The sequence below is a fragment of the Lacerta agilis genome, chromosome 11 (assembly GCF_009819535.1).
Source record: "Lacerta agilis isolate rLacAgi1 chromosome 11, rLacAgi1.pri, whole genome shotgun sequence".
Lineage (NCBI taxonomy): Eukaryota > Metazoa > Chordata > Lepidosauria > Squamata > Lacertidae > Lacerta > Lacerta agilis.
The window spans coordinates 56,726,982-56,744,828 of NC_046322.1; positions in this window are offsets into that span (position 1 = coordinate 56,726,982).

Below are 17,847 nucleotides of genomic sequence, written 5' to 3' on the forward strand. Positions count from 1 at the left end.
TCGGAAAGGAGGCGTGAGGACTCTGATAGGGTCCTAGAGTCCTCCTGTCTCCTTCCCAAAGATGGGGAAATGCTTACCGGGTTTTGGGAAGGAGGTAGGAGGCTTCTAGGACCTTATCAGAGTCTTGCACCTCCTTCCCAAAACCCAGCTTCAGCCCACACAGTGAGGGCTGAGGGGAGGGTGTCAAATGGCCTCGCACAGGGCGGCATATTACCAAGGTCCGACCCCGTCCATGCTGACTGCCTGAAGAGGGCTTTGGATAAGACCTAGAGCAGAATTATGGTTGGGCTCAAACCCTCAGAACTCTGAAACTCAGTGGTTAACCTTGGGCAAATCACTCTCAATTTAGGCTTCGTCACATGGTTATTGTTGGGATCAAAATAGGATATGCCTCTCTGGAGCTCCTGGGGAAAGGTTGAAATAAAAATGGAATAAGTAACTGGGTTTGTTTTGTTTTGTTTTGTTTTGTTTTGTTTTGTTTTGTTTTGTTTTGTTTTGTTTTGTTTTGTTTTGTTTTGTAGCATGGAGACATGCACAGCCTGATCACATGCATAGTTGACTGGAATTAAATCCAATTGAAGCCAGTGGGCTTATTCCCAAGTAAGGCTGAAATTCTGTGCTCACTTACTTGAGAGTAACCCCCTTGAAATTAATGGTACTTCATAGTAGACACATACATTATTGTACCCCAAATGTCTTTAGGACTGCGGCCTTAGGTATAGGCTCCATTGGAGATGATGATAGCTACTTCCAAATAAATGTGTATAGGATTGTGCTGTTGAGCATCAGTTCAATCGATTCCTCAAACAACTAACTTATTCAAAATTATGGTTTTTGTCATCAATAGATCATTTATTATAAAAGATCCCTGAGTCTTAGTGATGTTGAATATCATCTGATTGCACATGGCCATTTTTAGAACTTGCATAGACAGGTGCCCTGCATTTCCTCAAAAGTGAGGCAGAGAATGGAATTATAATAGATAAATATGGAATCTACTTATCTGGCATTGTGTTACAAAATGCTTTTCCTGAAGGGTTGACAAACAAACTAAAAGATTGGCTACATCCAGCACAGTTCAGGGGTTCCTATGACTGATGAACTTTCCCTATGTGTTACCAAACCTTGATTAAAATGTGGCTTTTCTCCCATTTCAGTGGATATCCTAAAATAGTTTCTTAAGACATTCCCTGCAATTGGCAGTAAGCTCACTAGTCTGTAATCTCCTGGTATGACTCTAGGTAGTTTCTCTAATAATTGGATTATGCTGGCCTCTTTCCAGGCTTCAGGGCTGTCTCCTGAACTAAGTGAACTTGTGACAATGAAAGCTTCTCTAAGTTCTGCCTCTACCTTCCTGTGGCACTTTATGAAGAATGATGCCTGGTGCTAAGGTTTCAACCATTCCAGAGAGCTTAGTAAATGTCTGTGGGTATAGTGTGTTCTGAAGTTTCTGCAAAAATAAAAATAAAAAGCTAACCAACAACAACAACAAATCTATCCAAAAGGGCTGTCCAGCAAATCTTCCTGGTGAACCCTGCATGATCAAAATGGCCCCCCAACTGACTCACAACTCCATCATAAATTATGCGGTTGTCTCACTCCCATCCTCCTTCTCATATGTAAATGGACCAATATTTACATCATTTAATCGCTATACAGGTACTTATTTCCTGCCCTTACTTCATGTACCTCAGAGCGGCACAAATGGTCCCCCCATGCTGCACAGAACCATTTTATGCTGGCACTATAGGGGTGCCTGAAGAATAATCATGGCACAAAAATCATCCCAAGTTTTATTTAGCTGCACTATATGAAATGATCAATGGATGAGAATGACTTTCCCCACAGGCTTATGTGCCCCTTCAAATCCTAACATGAAATTTCCCAGTCTTCACAGTCATAAATGTAATATCATCACAATAAATGTAATTAATATGTATGGGACTGAAGATTTGTAAAAAGAGTTACTGCAGTCGCATAAATCTAATGGGCCATTGAATCTAATGTGCACCTCAACTTTCAAAACCTTGAAACCAAAAAGGTATTTGCTATGTAAGCGGCGTTTTCCAAGCTTGCAATCGAATCTAATGCGCCATCAAATCTAATGTGCACCCTAATTTTCGTGACCTAATTTCGCCTAAAAAAGGTGTGCATTACATTTGAGTAAATATGGTACTGCACAGTGCTTATATTAGATGGGCAACAGTAAGGTTCACAGAGAAAGAAGGTGCTGGGCAAGTGGGAAAGAAAAGAATGTAGGAAATCCAAGGGATTGAATGCTGGTGCAAGAAAGGTTGTGGGAATGAAGAAGAGAGGAGTTTGGATTTGATATCCCGCTTTATTACTACCCAAAGGAGTCTCAAAGCGACTAACAATCTCCTTTCCCTTCCTCCCCTACAACAAACACTCTGTGAGGTGAGTGGGGCTGAGAGACTTCAGAGAAGTGCGACTAGCCCAAGGTCACCCAGCAGCTGCATGTGGAGGAGTGGAGACGCGAACCCGGTCCCCCAGATAACGAGTCTACCGCTCTTAACCACTACACCACACTGGCTGTTCTATAGGAAAACGTACAGAAGAACAGAGTTGCAGCATGTTCTGGGGCTTTGTGAGAGCCCCAATCCAACAGGGGGCATCATACTTTGATATGGGAGGGGGGGACCCCAAATCATCCCAGTTTAACTCATAATTTAGACCCCATACAGCAGGCATCCCCAACCTTCGGCCCTCCAGATGTTTTGGACTACAATTCCCATCATCTTTGACCACTGGTCCTGTCAGCTAGGGATCATGGGAGTTGTAGGCCAAAACATCTGGAGAGCAGCAGGTTGGGGATGCCTGCCATACAGAACCAATGGAGCCCCTAAATAAATAGTATAGATATAGCTTACTGAGTATTATACACAATTAAGCTAATTTATATGTAGAGAGCTTGTAACAACTCTCATTATAGAAATTACATGGAATTTAACGAGAAATCTGTGAAACACAGGACAGGAAAATGGAGATTTGCATAACCCTAACCCTTTGAGGAAAGACTAGCCTGAGAGGGAATAACTGGCCCAGGGTCACTCAGTGAGATCTATAGCTTTGAACCAGGGTCTTACATGCCTTGCACTTTAATATTGCACCAGCTTGGGTCTCACTTTATGAATGGGTGGGGCAGGTGTAATATGGCTGCCCTGACCCATACTGAGATTCTTGATAGCCGATCACTGGGGCTTGTTACAGACAGGGAGAGGGGCTGATTTTCCTAGAGCTCCTAACCTCAGGGAAATCAGTTAATACTGTTTCAGCTGCCGTTTGTTTGTTTCTTCAGATGTAGAAATACTAACCTACTTACCACAAGTAGTACTTAACATTAACGAAGCATTAATGATTTACTTGAAATCCTACAAAGCACTCATATGTAGCTTTGAAAGCTATCAGAGAGTGGGGAGAATTAAAGGTTACATTATTTGTACATTCCTACTATGTTAAAAAAAATCCTGATGAACTACTTTAGAAAAGTTATTATTGTTGTTGTTTTTACCTTTTCTGTTGTGTCAGACTGGGATAAATTTTCTTCACTCTCCTTATTCACTCTCCTTCCTTCTTACGGTCCTCGTAGAATTTTTGTCTTCTCCTGGATAATATTCAGCAACATGGCCTCCCAGATATCACAGGGACACAGGTGTGGTTCCAGTTTTAATATTATTAATATTGTTGTAATGAGCTTTGCCCCTCCTTTGAGTCCTTCTCTCTGAGCCTATAACAGGGTCACACTCCCACTGTCCTTCTCCTGAGAAAGAACATCCCTCAGGGTAACTAAGGCTGGTCACATAACCAGGCCTGACCTTGGATAATTGGTTTCATCCAAGAGTACTTGCAATTGTGCCACAACCCTCTCAATCACCTTTCCTAGAAAGACGGTGTTTGCGACCATCCCAGACATACCAAACAATCCATTGTATATAGCCAGACCCTACATTACAGCTGCATCTGTTCCAACTCTACAGACAGAGGCTCTCACCTAAGAGATCTACAGCAAACCTTTTTAGAACTAAAATAGCTGCCTTATGAAATTAGAAACAGAGGCTGGATCAACAGAGCCAGACTGATACCCAGAGAGAACTTGCTGCAAGACAGACCCAAAAAAGAAAATAACAGAACACCACTAGTAATCACATACAGCTCCCAAGTTAAAACAGTACAACACATCATCAGTACAACCTCTCCTACACAATGACAGTTCTCTTTCTCAAGCTCTAGAGGAAGACCTTTCATCGCCTACAGACAGCCACCCAATCTTAAACAACTCCTCACCCACAATAATACAACAACAGGACTCAACATGGACACTGGTACCAGAGCCTGCAATAAACCCAGATGCCAACTTCGCTGCCACATAAACCCGGACAACACCATTACTGGCCCCAACAACATCAAACATACTGTCTCAGGACTATTTAATTACTCATCTTCCAACATTGTGTATGCAATCAAATGCCAACAGTGCCCTTCAGCTCTCTATATTGGACAAACAGGCCAAACCCTACGCCAAAGGATAAATGGACATAAATCTGATATCAGGAATCACAAGACAGAGAAACCAGTAGGAGAACACTTCAGTCTCCCAGGACATTCTATACAAGATCTCAAAGTAGCTGTCTTAATACAAAGAAATTTCAGAAAGAGACTGGAAAGAGAAGTTGCTGAATTGCAACTAATAACTAATTACCAAACTTTAAACCATGGAGAGACCTGGTCTGAACAAAGACATTGGATTCTTATCTCATTATACATGACAAAGCTATCTTTAGCCATCTCAGCCCTTGCAGTCGTTAACAGTCGTCAACAGGTTTTCCACACCTATCAGCCAATCACCCATTCCCACCACCCTTCTGTGTAATACCCCTCCCCACTCTCTCACTATATATAAGGGTCTGGTGACTTCTGTTTCAGTGTATCTGAAGAAGTGTGCATGCACACGGAAGCTCATACCAAGAACAAACTTAGTTGGTCTCTAAGGTGCTACTGGAAGGAATTTTATTTTTTATTTTGTTGTGACCAGGTAGTAGTTGTCACAAACCAATAGGTCCATGACGGACTTTTTCAGGAGTGCTCAGTTGACCACCTCTTTCATGATAGTCAGGACCTACAAGGATGTGCTGACCACACCCTAGATCAGGCTTCCTCAACCTCGCCCCCTCCAGATGTTTTTGGCCTACAACTCCCATGATCCCTAGCTAGCAGGACCAGTGGTCAGGGATGCTTTGAATTGCAGTCTCAAAACATCTGGAGGGCTGAGGTTGAGGAAGCCTGCCCTAGTTCCACTTGGTCATATCCTCTTGGCAAGCTTTAATAAGGTGAGAGGGGCAAAGGCCAAGGAGACATGTTGTCATAAGGACCTTGTCCACATGATCAGGCTGCACACGCCCCAGAATATTTCAGAAAATCCTGTTTCCAAACCCACCCCTCAATTTCACCATCCAAAAATGTTATGGAGAATTTTGGATGTTATTAGCAACATCCATTATCTGCCATTGATGCTGCTTTCTGGCAAAACTAAATTTCAGGTTCTCTCTGTTTTCCAATCTTAAATTCAGTTCTCCACAATTCCACATCAGTTTGCAGTTAAAAAAATTTTTTTAAGTCCTCATGAAAATTCATCACCATTTTAGTGTGATTTCCCCCCCTACTATAACAATTTGTTTGTTTAATATACACATTTTTTCAATGAATTTTGTCCACTTCCTTTGCATGTTATTTTCGCTAACATATGCACAATTTACCCTGGTGCATCCATTTTTGTACACAATACTTGCAAAATTTGGAGAAGTGTGAATTTCAAAGGATTGCTGTGTTTCGGTTCATTTCAGGTTGTGTGTTGTTTTTGGGAAACGTAAATGTGGTGAGTTCGCAAACCTAACTGAATCTCTCCCCCTGCTTCTTTGTGACTATTTCTGCATCAAAGTGAACCTGCCACAGACATAAGACGACTGTTTCTATTATTTTAATCAGCGTCCTCAACATGTTTATTTAAAAATGGCACGAGGAGGTGTCTGGTGTGTGCTGTATTGGCAAGTGTGTGTGTGTCCCCACCCCCCTGCTAACCCAATTACCCTCACCTTCATTCCATTGCCCTCCCCCAGTTTAAGGAATAAATAATCCCCGCACTCACATTTCCCACTTGTCAAACCAGGGCAGCCGCAAAAATAAGCAGCACAAATTGGCACATAATGCACCTTATTTCCATGCTGAAGCAGGAGCCTTTTCCCCAGCCTTAAGTGGCAAGATGATACTGATCCACTCTGACAAGCAGGCTGATCTAAAATTACTCAGCACACTTTGCCACCAGTTGGGGGAGGAAGAACCTCCCAGGAGCTTATTCAGAAATGCTTCAATCCCCAGGGTGCTAATTAAAATTTACTGAGTAATATTTGCAAAGCTCACTGGCCCTAGTTATAGCAATTATCAGTTACTAAATGCTAGAGCTAGGGATGGCACCTGATGATTGGCTGCTGTATAGGGGGGAAAAATTAAAGTATTTAATTTCTATTTATTTTTCACAATCTTCCCTTTCACTTCTTCAAGTAGCTGGCTCAGTCAAATGGCTCAATTGGTTTTACTCTGGAAATCACTTAAGTTAGAGGTTTAATTATCAGTTTCTTATTGGGCTTTCTGCCAGCATGCTGGCTATATATTTGTATATATATATTTTTTAAGTAAATGTTGTGGACAGAAGTTTCTGCAGCTGACACTGGAGGGATCTTACCAGCTCTATCCTATTTAGAATTACAGTCGCCCAGAGCAGAGGTCAGTTAGGTGCCGTGACCAAGTGGAAAGTACAGCACCTCCTAATTATACACACAGCTCACAGTTTAAATTTGCTGAACAAATAGCTGAAGTCAAGACTTGCTAATCCACCCACAGGTGCTGTAAACAACCACTACCAAATAAACATAGCACAGCCATCAATAGAGCCCTTCAGCAAATTCCACAGCCCAGCCAGCTGCTTGATCACTCTCTTACCACAAGGCACTTTCAGCAGATAGAAGGAAAGACGAACTCTTGTAAACTGACTTTAGCAGCCTATTTTAAAAAAAAATATGGATCCCAAAAAAGTGGATATCTTAAGTACTGGTGGTTTTGTTTTGGGATGAAATATTCATAACGAGTTTGGCTTCCTACGGGTGTATCCATACAGTTTCGCTGTGGCACTGTCAAATACTTAGACAGGCTTCTGCTACAGATCCCTGTTTTTCTCCTGTTTTATCTATCCGGATCATGCTGTTTCCTTCCAGGTTGTATCCAGAGGTACAGAAAGTGTATACCTCTGTTACAATGATCTCTGCTTATGCAGATGATCAGGGAGAAAAAAACAGATCATGGCTCATTGCCTACTGTAAACATGCCATATCAGTTGAGTAAGGAAGGGGCAGATCAGCTCTCCAAGATGGAAGTGGAAACATTGTTCATTGCCTATTTACTATAGATTATTACTTATATAGCACTAGATTCATCTCAATTACCCTGAGCAGCTTGAGACCCAGATATGCCAGAGGTCATCTGCCTTGCCTTGCTCTTAGTATCAACCTCCTTTCTGGATGGTATCATCTGTGCCCCAGATTTGAACAGCAGGGACATTTAGAAAGCTGTTCTCAGTGGGTGCCCCTCAATTACAGAGCTCACTTTCCCCACAGTTCCATCAAACTACCAAAACTTGTGAAAGCTCCGTAGAGGCCAAAGTTTGTATGATATGGAAAACACATGGAACAATCTCCTCCTCCTCCTTCTTCAAGTAGCCATGGGAGCAATGCAGTTTAAGCAGAGAAATGTTGGGGTGTCAATCCCCTCCCAGCTGTTTCTCTACCAAAGACAAAAAGATAGGAGCACAATTTCTTACCCAGGTGAGAAACCAGCTTAGGATTGATTTTGAGCAGGAAAATGGCCAGACAGTGGAAGGATTAAGCAACCCATCACCTCCTGCCATTCTTCCACTCAAACAGGTGTTTCCACCCTTAAACTGCCTCAGGTACTTGAGAAAAGTAAAGAAATGAATTGAAATAAATAAATCCAGTATATTATTTTTGTTGTTTTGCCTGCTGTTTCATCTACCCAGTGATTGAGCTCAAATTGAACTGTGGTGGAACTCACCACGTTGACCAAAATATAAATATAAAGGTTAAGTAATTGTATAAGATTCATAGCTCATTCACTCCCAATATGGAGAGATTTACCTTTACCACAGTACCCTTTCCAGAGAATCCTCAGCTCTCATACCAAATCAAAATTTGCTCACACAGCTAGTGAATTTCCCCTCTATTCCCTCTTGCAATGTCTAAAAACCAGAAGTGGCATTTTCAAAGTGCCCCTTGGTATTGCTGTAAACTAGTAAGCAAAGATGAAGAGCATACAGAGCAGTAGTTCTATTTCGGCTTGCTCAATTATCTTTAGTGCAAAACGTTTCCCTGGTATTCTTGGCTGCCTTTAGGGTTTGGAAAAAATCAGAGTGTTTCCAAAGATGCCATCAGGCTGCGTCAGTCTCACTACTTTGACAGACAACACAGGGCTATACCACTACTGAAGTCCAAAGAATGTTGACAAGATTTTTGCTGGTATCAAAGTAGCCTCTCAAAGCCAATTTGAGCCTTCCTCCTGGGTATTCCTACCGGGCATTAGACACCAGAGACTTCATCTTCTCACTCCCAGAGCAAATGAATTCTTACTACATGTTCAGCCACCAAAATAAATCTGTCAAGAATCTGGAAGGGAGATTCTTCTTGCCAAGCAGAAGAATCAACGGATGCTTCCTGGTAGGACAAAATGAAAAGCTTGCCAATGCTAGGGCCGGCTGTTTGCAGGAACATAGGAAAAGCCTCTGGATATCCTGTCATTTGGCAAGCTGCATTGGCTCTCTGCATTTTGATTTTATTTCTAGGAATTGGCAAGGGGGGGAAGTTGGCCATTATTCTGAGAAGGCCAAATGGATCCCACACAATGAGGTCTACATTGTTCTATGTACCAGGACAGATTCAAAACTCTTTTGCTGGTATACAAAGCCCTGAACACGATACGTTAAGGACCCATATATCCTAGCTCAATCCCTGAGCTCATCCAGAGGAGTACCAATGGTTGATTGTCCACCATGTCTCAGAACCCCAGCTGGACCCAACCAGAAGCTGACCATTTCATGTTGCCAGTCCCATGCAGTGGATCACTCTTCGGGCAGAGATTCAGCAGGCATCCTTAATTCTGGTTTCATACATTTCTTGTAGACTTTTAGGCCTATGCAGCTGTTTGAAATCTTGTTGATTAGCCAGACATTTAAAAAGTAAGATATTTTAATGACAATTTTGTTTGTGCTGTTTGTTTTATATTTTACATGTTGTTTTACACCACCCTGAGATTTTATGAGATGGCAGTATATAAATACTTTTATAAATAAATATGTTCACTTGCTTCAATTGAATCTCCATGAAAAATGAATAATCAGCTTAACTGAAGTTGCATATCTTGGCAAACAAATCACATGTGGTATTTACTGCAGTCTGACCTGTTATATGGAAAAGTATCATAGCAGACATAAAGCAGGTTTTAATAGGACTGACAAGTCCATGGGATAAGGAACAATTTCGCAAAATCAGTGAAACTCGTGAAAATTAGGCCCTTTCTCCCCTCCCACACTGTCAATCATCATAGAATTGTTAACTCGGACATATAGCATTAATGCTGAGCAAGTGTGAGTAAGGAGGGAAAACCTTAGGCAGCATTTTTGCAGGCCTTCATTTAGAAAAGCTTCTTAGATTTAATTAGAGCTGAATGAGCTGGGAAGGGAAGGGAAGGGAAGGGAAGGGTAAAGCTTGTTAAATATAAGGCTTGACCAGGTTTCTAAGTTGTGGTAGGAAGAAAACTTTATTTAAAAAGCAGAAAACCAGATATTGAATAGTGAACAACTATGCTGCAAAACTCATCATCTTAGAAATGTGAACTAAAAATAACAGGGGGTGTTAGGAAGGTACCAGAACACAAGGAATCAGAGTATATTTATACTTCATGAAAAAGGGTACTTTTTGGTTTTTAAATAACAAAGTATCTGAAGGACCACCTTCTAATCATCCCTAGAAATACACCTAGATTGGGTCATGTTAAAGGCCTTTTCAGTGACTCTACAGTGGAGTCCGTGACTATGGAACTCTCTCCCAAGAGGGATTCATCTCACCCCCTCTCTTAGACTCTTCCAAATTGTCCTTTTATTAGACTAAGATGAGCTAGTTATATGACAGAACCTGGAAGGTGAAGGTCAAGTGAAGTCTCCTCAGACTAGACTAGACTGGCAGAGTACCTCACACTGCTCTCACATCATTCACACTTGTTACATTTATGCCTGAGGAGGAAGCATGCTGAGCACCCACCAACAACAACCAGAAGCTGTTTTTAGTCATATGATTTAGTCCATCGCAGCCTCTCGCTCCATCTCTCTGCTTCGTTCAAGTCTCTTCCTTAATGCATTAAGTGCTTGAGAAGAAAATGCTATACAAAAGGGCCTGTTGTTTCTAACTGATTCACTTAGAACATATCAAACAGAATCATGCTTCTTCAGCCGCTCATAATACTGAGATTCATAGCTTGGAATTTTCATGGCTGTCCCGCACTCCAAAACCTGGCTGTGGAAGAATATTTCAAGAAAGAAGGCCAAAATTGTTAGGCATCCCTTTACATGTCTAAAGAGCTGGTCGAGTATTGTGGTGCCATGGGAACAACTGGTTGGTAATGCTCTTTCAGGTGGCAATAAGCCTTCCCCTTCTAACTTGACTGGAGGCCATGTCATCATTTAGGTAGAACAGTAGCCCAGGAGCCAGCCTTTTGTTTTCAGTCTCAACTGGAGCTGAAAGCTGGAAATACCGGTACTCACAGAGGTTGAGTTTGCTACACTGTGCTGAGACCAAAGCTATGGCTTTGGCGACCCCCCTGGAAACCTAACAGGGAAGCAAGATCTGTTGGAGTAGTAATTCCATCTTATTTCAAATAAAACTATATATCATTTAGACACCACAGTATCCAGTGACTTTCACTCCAAGGAAACAAAATCTGGCACTCCTGGAGTCTCTCCCCCTTAGAGATTGGGGTATGTGCATAAATTTGATTTGATTTTTGTTTAATGTAATGGTATTACACAACACTCAGATTCATATATGATATTTTCAGATAAATAAATAAAACATATTTCAATTTACAATTCTTTTGCAATTATTTATTATTATCTAATATTATCTAATTGTAAAATAACATACCAAACAAGTTTCTATGGTCGCTGGATGAACAGGTAGGCTTTTAGGGCCCATTTCAAAGCCTGCACTCTGGGTGCCATGCCTAAATCATTTGGAAGGGACCCCTACAACTGAGGAGTCACTGCTAAGAAGGTTCTGCCCAGGGACGTAGCAAGGTAAATTGGTACCCAGGGGCAAAAAATTTTTTTGTCACCCCTCCCCCCCAGGCATGGGAAGGTCAGGTGGTACCCGGTGCGGAAAATTTCTTGTCAACCCCCGCCCCATTGATTCCGCCCTGCAAAAATGGTTTTACATTATTTCATATTTTCTTACAAAGGAATAATAACAAGTAATAAAAAAAAAACTTTTATTTATATCCCACCCTCCCCGGCCAAAGTCGGGCTCAGGGTGGCTAACATCAGATACATAACATTGGTATAAAATCAAACAATCATTAAATTACCTCCTAAAAACATCTCAAAATCAAATTAAAGTCTAATTAGATAGCTTTCCACAGACAATTAGACAAATTAGAAAAAATGGAACAAAAGTGGGATATGACGGTTAAAGAATTAAAATTACAGGTTCAAGAGGTAGAAAAGAAAACACAAAAAGTGGAAGAAGGGGTGAAACGTACGCAAAAAGATATAAAGGAGTTAAGAAAAGAAGATGACAAACTAAGTAACGCAATACTAGAAGTAAACAGAACACAGGAAGACATGCTGGATATGATTGCAATGCAGGACATGAGATTGAGAGAAAAAAATCTAAGACTGAGATCGATCCCAGAAACAGTGGGAGAAAATATCGCCGAAAAAATAATTACTGAACTAGCTGCATGGCTAGAGATGGAAAAGGAAGAATTTGCAGAAAATGTTACAAACGTCTTCAGAATAAAAACAAAAAGTAGAAAAGGAAAGAAATTCCCTGGAGATTGTTTAATTATATTTAAAGATAGAGGAATGAGAGATCTAATACTTATGAAAAACAGAGAAAAGAAAATCTACATGGACAATACAATGACAATAGTATTTAAAGACATCCCCATGCACTTGTTGAAAAAAAGGGAGAAATATAAACGACTAACACAGATACTCAGAAGGAACAAAATTGACTTCAAATGGGAATTCCCGGAAGGGATTTCATTTTACTACAAAGAGAAAAAGCATAAACTAAAAGGATTACCAGAAGTGACCAAATTTCTGAGGAGGTATAAAGAACTAGAAAAAAAGGAAGAAATATTAGAAGGAGCAACAGCAGCACCACTACCGGGAGAAGAAGAGGAAGAAGAAGGAGACAGCAACAAAGAAGAAGAGGAACTACAAGAGGAAGAGGAAGAAAAAGAAGAACAAGAAGAACAGTAAAATAAAGAAAGAAGATCAGTACTTATATACATATACATATATATATTTGAAAGATGACACTAAGGATATGGAATTGGAATGTAAACGGATTAAACCAAAAATCAAAACGTAACAAGATTGAACATATATTACAGAAGAAAAAACTCGACATTATATGTCTGCAAGAAACACATATTGCAAAAAAACACAGGAAAATATTGATTAAAAGGAAATTAGGAAATGAATTTATAACATCGGACAAGACTAAGAAAAGGGGAGTAGTCCTATATATAAAACAACATCTTGAGGCCAAACAATTATTTAAAGATGATGAAGGCAGAATAATAGCAGTACAGATCAAAACGCAAGGAGAAAAGATAATTCTTGTTGGAATTTATGCACCCAATGGAAACAAATCAAAATTCTATGAAGGATTGGAAGAAAAACTATTAGAATATATGGACCAAAAAATAATAATATTAGGAGATATGAACGGAGTAATCTCTTTAGAAATGGATAGAAGTAGAAAAAAAACAGAAACGAAAGATGGAAAATTGCCTAAAACCTTTTTCTCGATGATGGAGAACTGCAATTTGGTTGATACCTGGAGACTAAAACATCCACTAGAAAAAGAATATACACATCATTCGGAGGCAAAACAATCAAATGCAAGAATCGATTATGTAATAAGTTCAAAAGAAATAATGCCAAGAATAAAAAAAATTGAAATTTTACCAAGGACCCTATCGGATCATAATCCAATATACTGTGAAATAAAAGGACTCGAAGAAAGATCATTTAGATGGAGGCTCAATGAAAATTTGCTGGACGACCAAAGAATAGAAGATGAAGCTAAAGAGAAATTAAGAGAATTCTTCGAATTAAATAGAAACAAAGAAATAAAAGAACACATTGTATGGGATACCAGCAAAGCAGTAATGAGGGGATTCTTCATACAGAAAAATAGCTTCAAAAAAAAGGTTAAAGAGAAGGAAAAGGAAAACATCTTGAAACAAATTATGGAAAATGAGAAAATATTGGCGTCCAAACCGAATGATCAGAAAGCAAATCAAAACATAAAAATATTACAAAGTCAATTTGCATTGATTATAAATCAAGAAGTGGAGTGGAAAATAAAATGGATGAGGCAGAAGAGCTTCGAACATGCGAATAAACCGGGAAAATGGCTATCTTGGCAAATAAAGAAAAGGAAGGAACAAAGTGTTATAAACAAGATCAAAATTGAGGAAAAGGAAATTGAAAACCCATTGGAAATAAGAAAAGGATTCGAAAAATTTTACAGACAACTATATAAGAATAAAGGGAAAACAAAAATAGATAAAATCGAAGAATATTTAAATCGGAAAGGGGTGCAGAAAATCCCAACAGAAATGAAAAGCCAATTAAATGAGAAAATTAGTAAAGAAGAAATACTAAATGCGATAAAGGGCTTAAAAAGTGGAAAATCACCAGGGCCAGACGGGTTCACAGCGAAATATTATAAGAAAATCAGCAGTATCCTTATAGAACCATTTAGTGCAGTATTGAACAATATATGGGAAAGAGGAGAGATACCACAGACATGGAAGGAAGCTTACATAACTTTGATTCCCAAACCAGATTCAGACACATTACAGATCAAGAATTACAGACCAATATCATTACTAAACACAGATTACAAAATCTTTACAAGTATAATAGCAAACCGCATGAAGAGAATATTAAATAAGACTATCAATGAAGATCAGGCTGGTTTCTTACCTGGCAGACAACTAAAAGATAATGTAAGAAATATAGTAAACATAATAGAATACCTGTCTGTCAGGAATGAAAAGCAGGCTGTGATGATATTTATAGACGCAGAAAAAGCGTTCGATAACGTTGAATGGGACTTTATGATAAAGAATCTGGAGTTAATGGATATTGGAGAACAAATATTAAGAAGTATCAAATCAATATATAAGGAACAAAAAGCAAAATTAATAATAAACAATGTGGTATCAGAAAATATAGAAATTTCTAAAGGAACACGACAAGGCTGCCCATTATCGCCATTATTATTTATATCAGTATTGGAAATTCTATTAAAAAGTATAAGAGAATCTGAGAAGATCAAAGGAATAACAATTGGGAAAAAACAACATAAAGTAAAAGCCTTTGCGGACGATCTGGTTTTGACATTGGAGGAGCCAGAAGAAAGTACCAATGCCGCGTTGCAGGAAATTGAAGAGTTTGGCCAACTCGCGGGATTTAAACTAAATAAGAAAAAAACAAAAATGTTGACTAAAAATATGGACAATGAGAAAATCAAAAAATTAGAAGATCTAACAGAAATCGAAGTAGCCAAAAAAGTTAAATATTTAGGGATTTGGTTGACGAATAAAAACATTAATCTTTTTCAAGATAATTACGATTTGGCCTGGAACAAAATAAAGGGAGATCTGGAAACGTGGGAGAAACTAAAACTATCGCTATTAGGAAGAATAGCGGCAATTAAAATGAATATATTACCAAGAATGCTATTTTTATTTCAGACGATACCTATAATTAAAGGAGTAGCAATTTTTAAAGATTGGCAAAGGAAAATTTCGAGATTCATTTGGCAAGGGAAAAAACCTAGAATCAGATTCAAATTATTAACCGATATCAAGGATAGAGGGGGGTTTGCACTCCCGGACCTGAAATTATATTATGAAGCGTCATGCCTATGCTGGATCAAAGAATGGATGACATTAAAAAATACACACTTATTAGATCTAGAGGGCCATGACAATAGGTACGGCTGGCACGCCTACCTATGGCAAAATAAGATCAAGGTACATAAAGGATTTGGAAACCACATCTTCAGAAAACCCTTATATGAGGTATGGGAGAGATATAAAAATTTATTAGAAAGAAAGACTCCAAAGTGGCTCTCACCACTGGAGATGATGTCCCTAAAAAAGACAAATATGAGAGAGAATTGGCCAACATACGAAACACTACTCAAAAAAGATGGAGCGAATTGGAAACTAAGACCATATGAAGAAGTCAAAGAATATGTAAAGGATTGGCTACACTACCATCAAATAAATGAAATATTTAGAAACGATTTGAAGAAAAATGGCTTTAGTGATGTTAAATCAAGATTTGAGATAGAAATACTTAGTAATAACCACAAAATACTGTCTAAAATGTATAGAAATTTACTGGAATGGGAATTGAAAGATGAGGAGGTGAAATCGGTTATGGTTAAATGGGCAATGGACTTTGGGCATAATATCATGATGACAGATTGGGAAAGACTCTGGAGAGAAGGTCCAAAATTTACGGCTTGTAATACATTAAAAGAAAATATGTTCAAGATGTGGTACAGATGGTATATAACGCCAGCAAAATTGGCAAAAATGCACAAAGGTAACAACAAATGCTGGAAATGTAAAGAAAAGGTGGGAACTCTCTATCACATGTGGTGGGAATGCCAAAAAGTTAAGAGTTATTGGAACGAAATTTACAATGAAATGAAAGCAATATTAGGATATAATTTTGCCAAAAAACCAGAGTCTTTACTATTGGGTATAACAGGTATAGGAATTAAAAGAGATGATATAAAATTGTTTCAATATATGGCAACAGCAGCCAGAATCTTATGGGCCCAAAATTGGAAACAGGAAATTTCGCCAACAAAAGAGGAATGGATTTTGAAAATGATGACCTATGCGGAGTTAGATAAAATGACAGGGAGAATCAGAGACCAGCGAGACCAAAAATTTATTGAAGATTGGAAAAAATTTACAAATTATTTAAAGAAATATACACAAATGAATACGTTGATAGGTTTACAGGAAGCTTTGTAGTCAAAAATGAATATTATTGTATGATGAATAAAGATAAATTATTTAAGATAAGAAAATAAAAGCAATAATTTACAGAATAAATATAAAAACAAAGATTTGTATTGTTAAAACCAGACGGAAGGATTGTTGGAAGTCCAGGCCTGAAGAGGCCAAAATACATGACGACTTATATGTAACAAATTGTAAATATAATGTACATTTGTGAAAATTAATAAAAAGATTATGAAAAAAAAAATAGATAGCTTTCCACAGGGTTAGGGTTGGGAACAGTAAGTGTTCTCTGAACTGAAATTTCAGCCTTCATGACATAGGAAAACAGCCAAGTGAACAGCTACCCTGTTTCTCCTAAAATAAGACATAGCCATAAAATAAGCCATAGCAGGATTTCTATGCATTTGCGAAATATAAGCCGTTCCCCAAAAATAAGCCATACCCCGAAAATAAGCCATAGTGACGTGGTACCTCCCATTAAAACTGCCTTGGGAGGCGTGGCTATGCAGCGTACTGATGCAACATGGTTAAAATAAGACATCCCCTGAAAATAAGCCATACTGTGTTTTTTTGAGCAAAAAAAAATATAAGACGGTGTCTTATTTTAGGAGAAACACGGTATTTTGGTGGAGGAGGGTCAAGATATTAACTGATACGCATGAAATTTCATATATAGCTATATAATCCCTAGTATAGTAAGATAAGACCTTCGGAGCAGGCATTTTAAAAAAATAAAATAAAAATTCAAACAAAAATTCAAACAAAAATTTTCAAAAAAAATAATAATTCAAAAAAAATTGTTCCTTGATAATTTGTCACCCCCCTCCATTATGGAACATGGGCCGGCCTACCCCCGCCCCCCTAGCTTCGCCCCTGGTTCTGCCTCCTGCACTCACTAACCTAGTTGATCTTGCCTATGAACAAGTGAACAAGGCCCTGCAAAAGAGTTTAATTAGTGGGCAGGGTTGTCTGAATGATGATAGTCCTTTAGATAACCTGCCCCCAAATCACACCTGAAAGCTTTAAGGGCTAAAACTAGCAGTTTAAATTGAGCGCAGAAATATTTAACCATGCAATGCTGAGTCTCCTGCCCACCTAGCAGTTCAAAAGCACGTCAAAGTGCAAGTGCTTTGCTTTTGAACTGCTAGGTGGGCAGGAGCTGGGACTGATCAACGGGAGCTCACCCCATGGCGGGAAGGTAAACGGTGTTTCCGTGCGCTGCTCTGGTTTCGCCAGCTCCCTCGGCCAGTAAAGCAAGATGAGCGCCGCAACCCCAGAGGCGTCCGCAACTGGACCTAATGGTCAGGGGTCCCTTTACCTTTTATATCTTGTAATAAAAGGCCAATAAAAGGTTCCTGACCTTTTTTAGGGTATCTCATAACGCTAAACTCATTTGAACTTTTAATCCACATGTGATTCCTGTTTTGG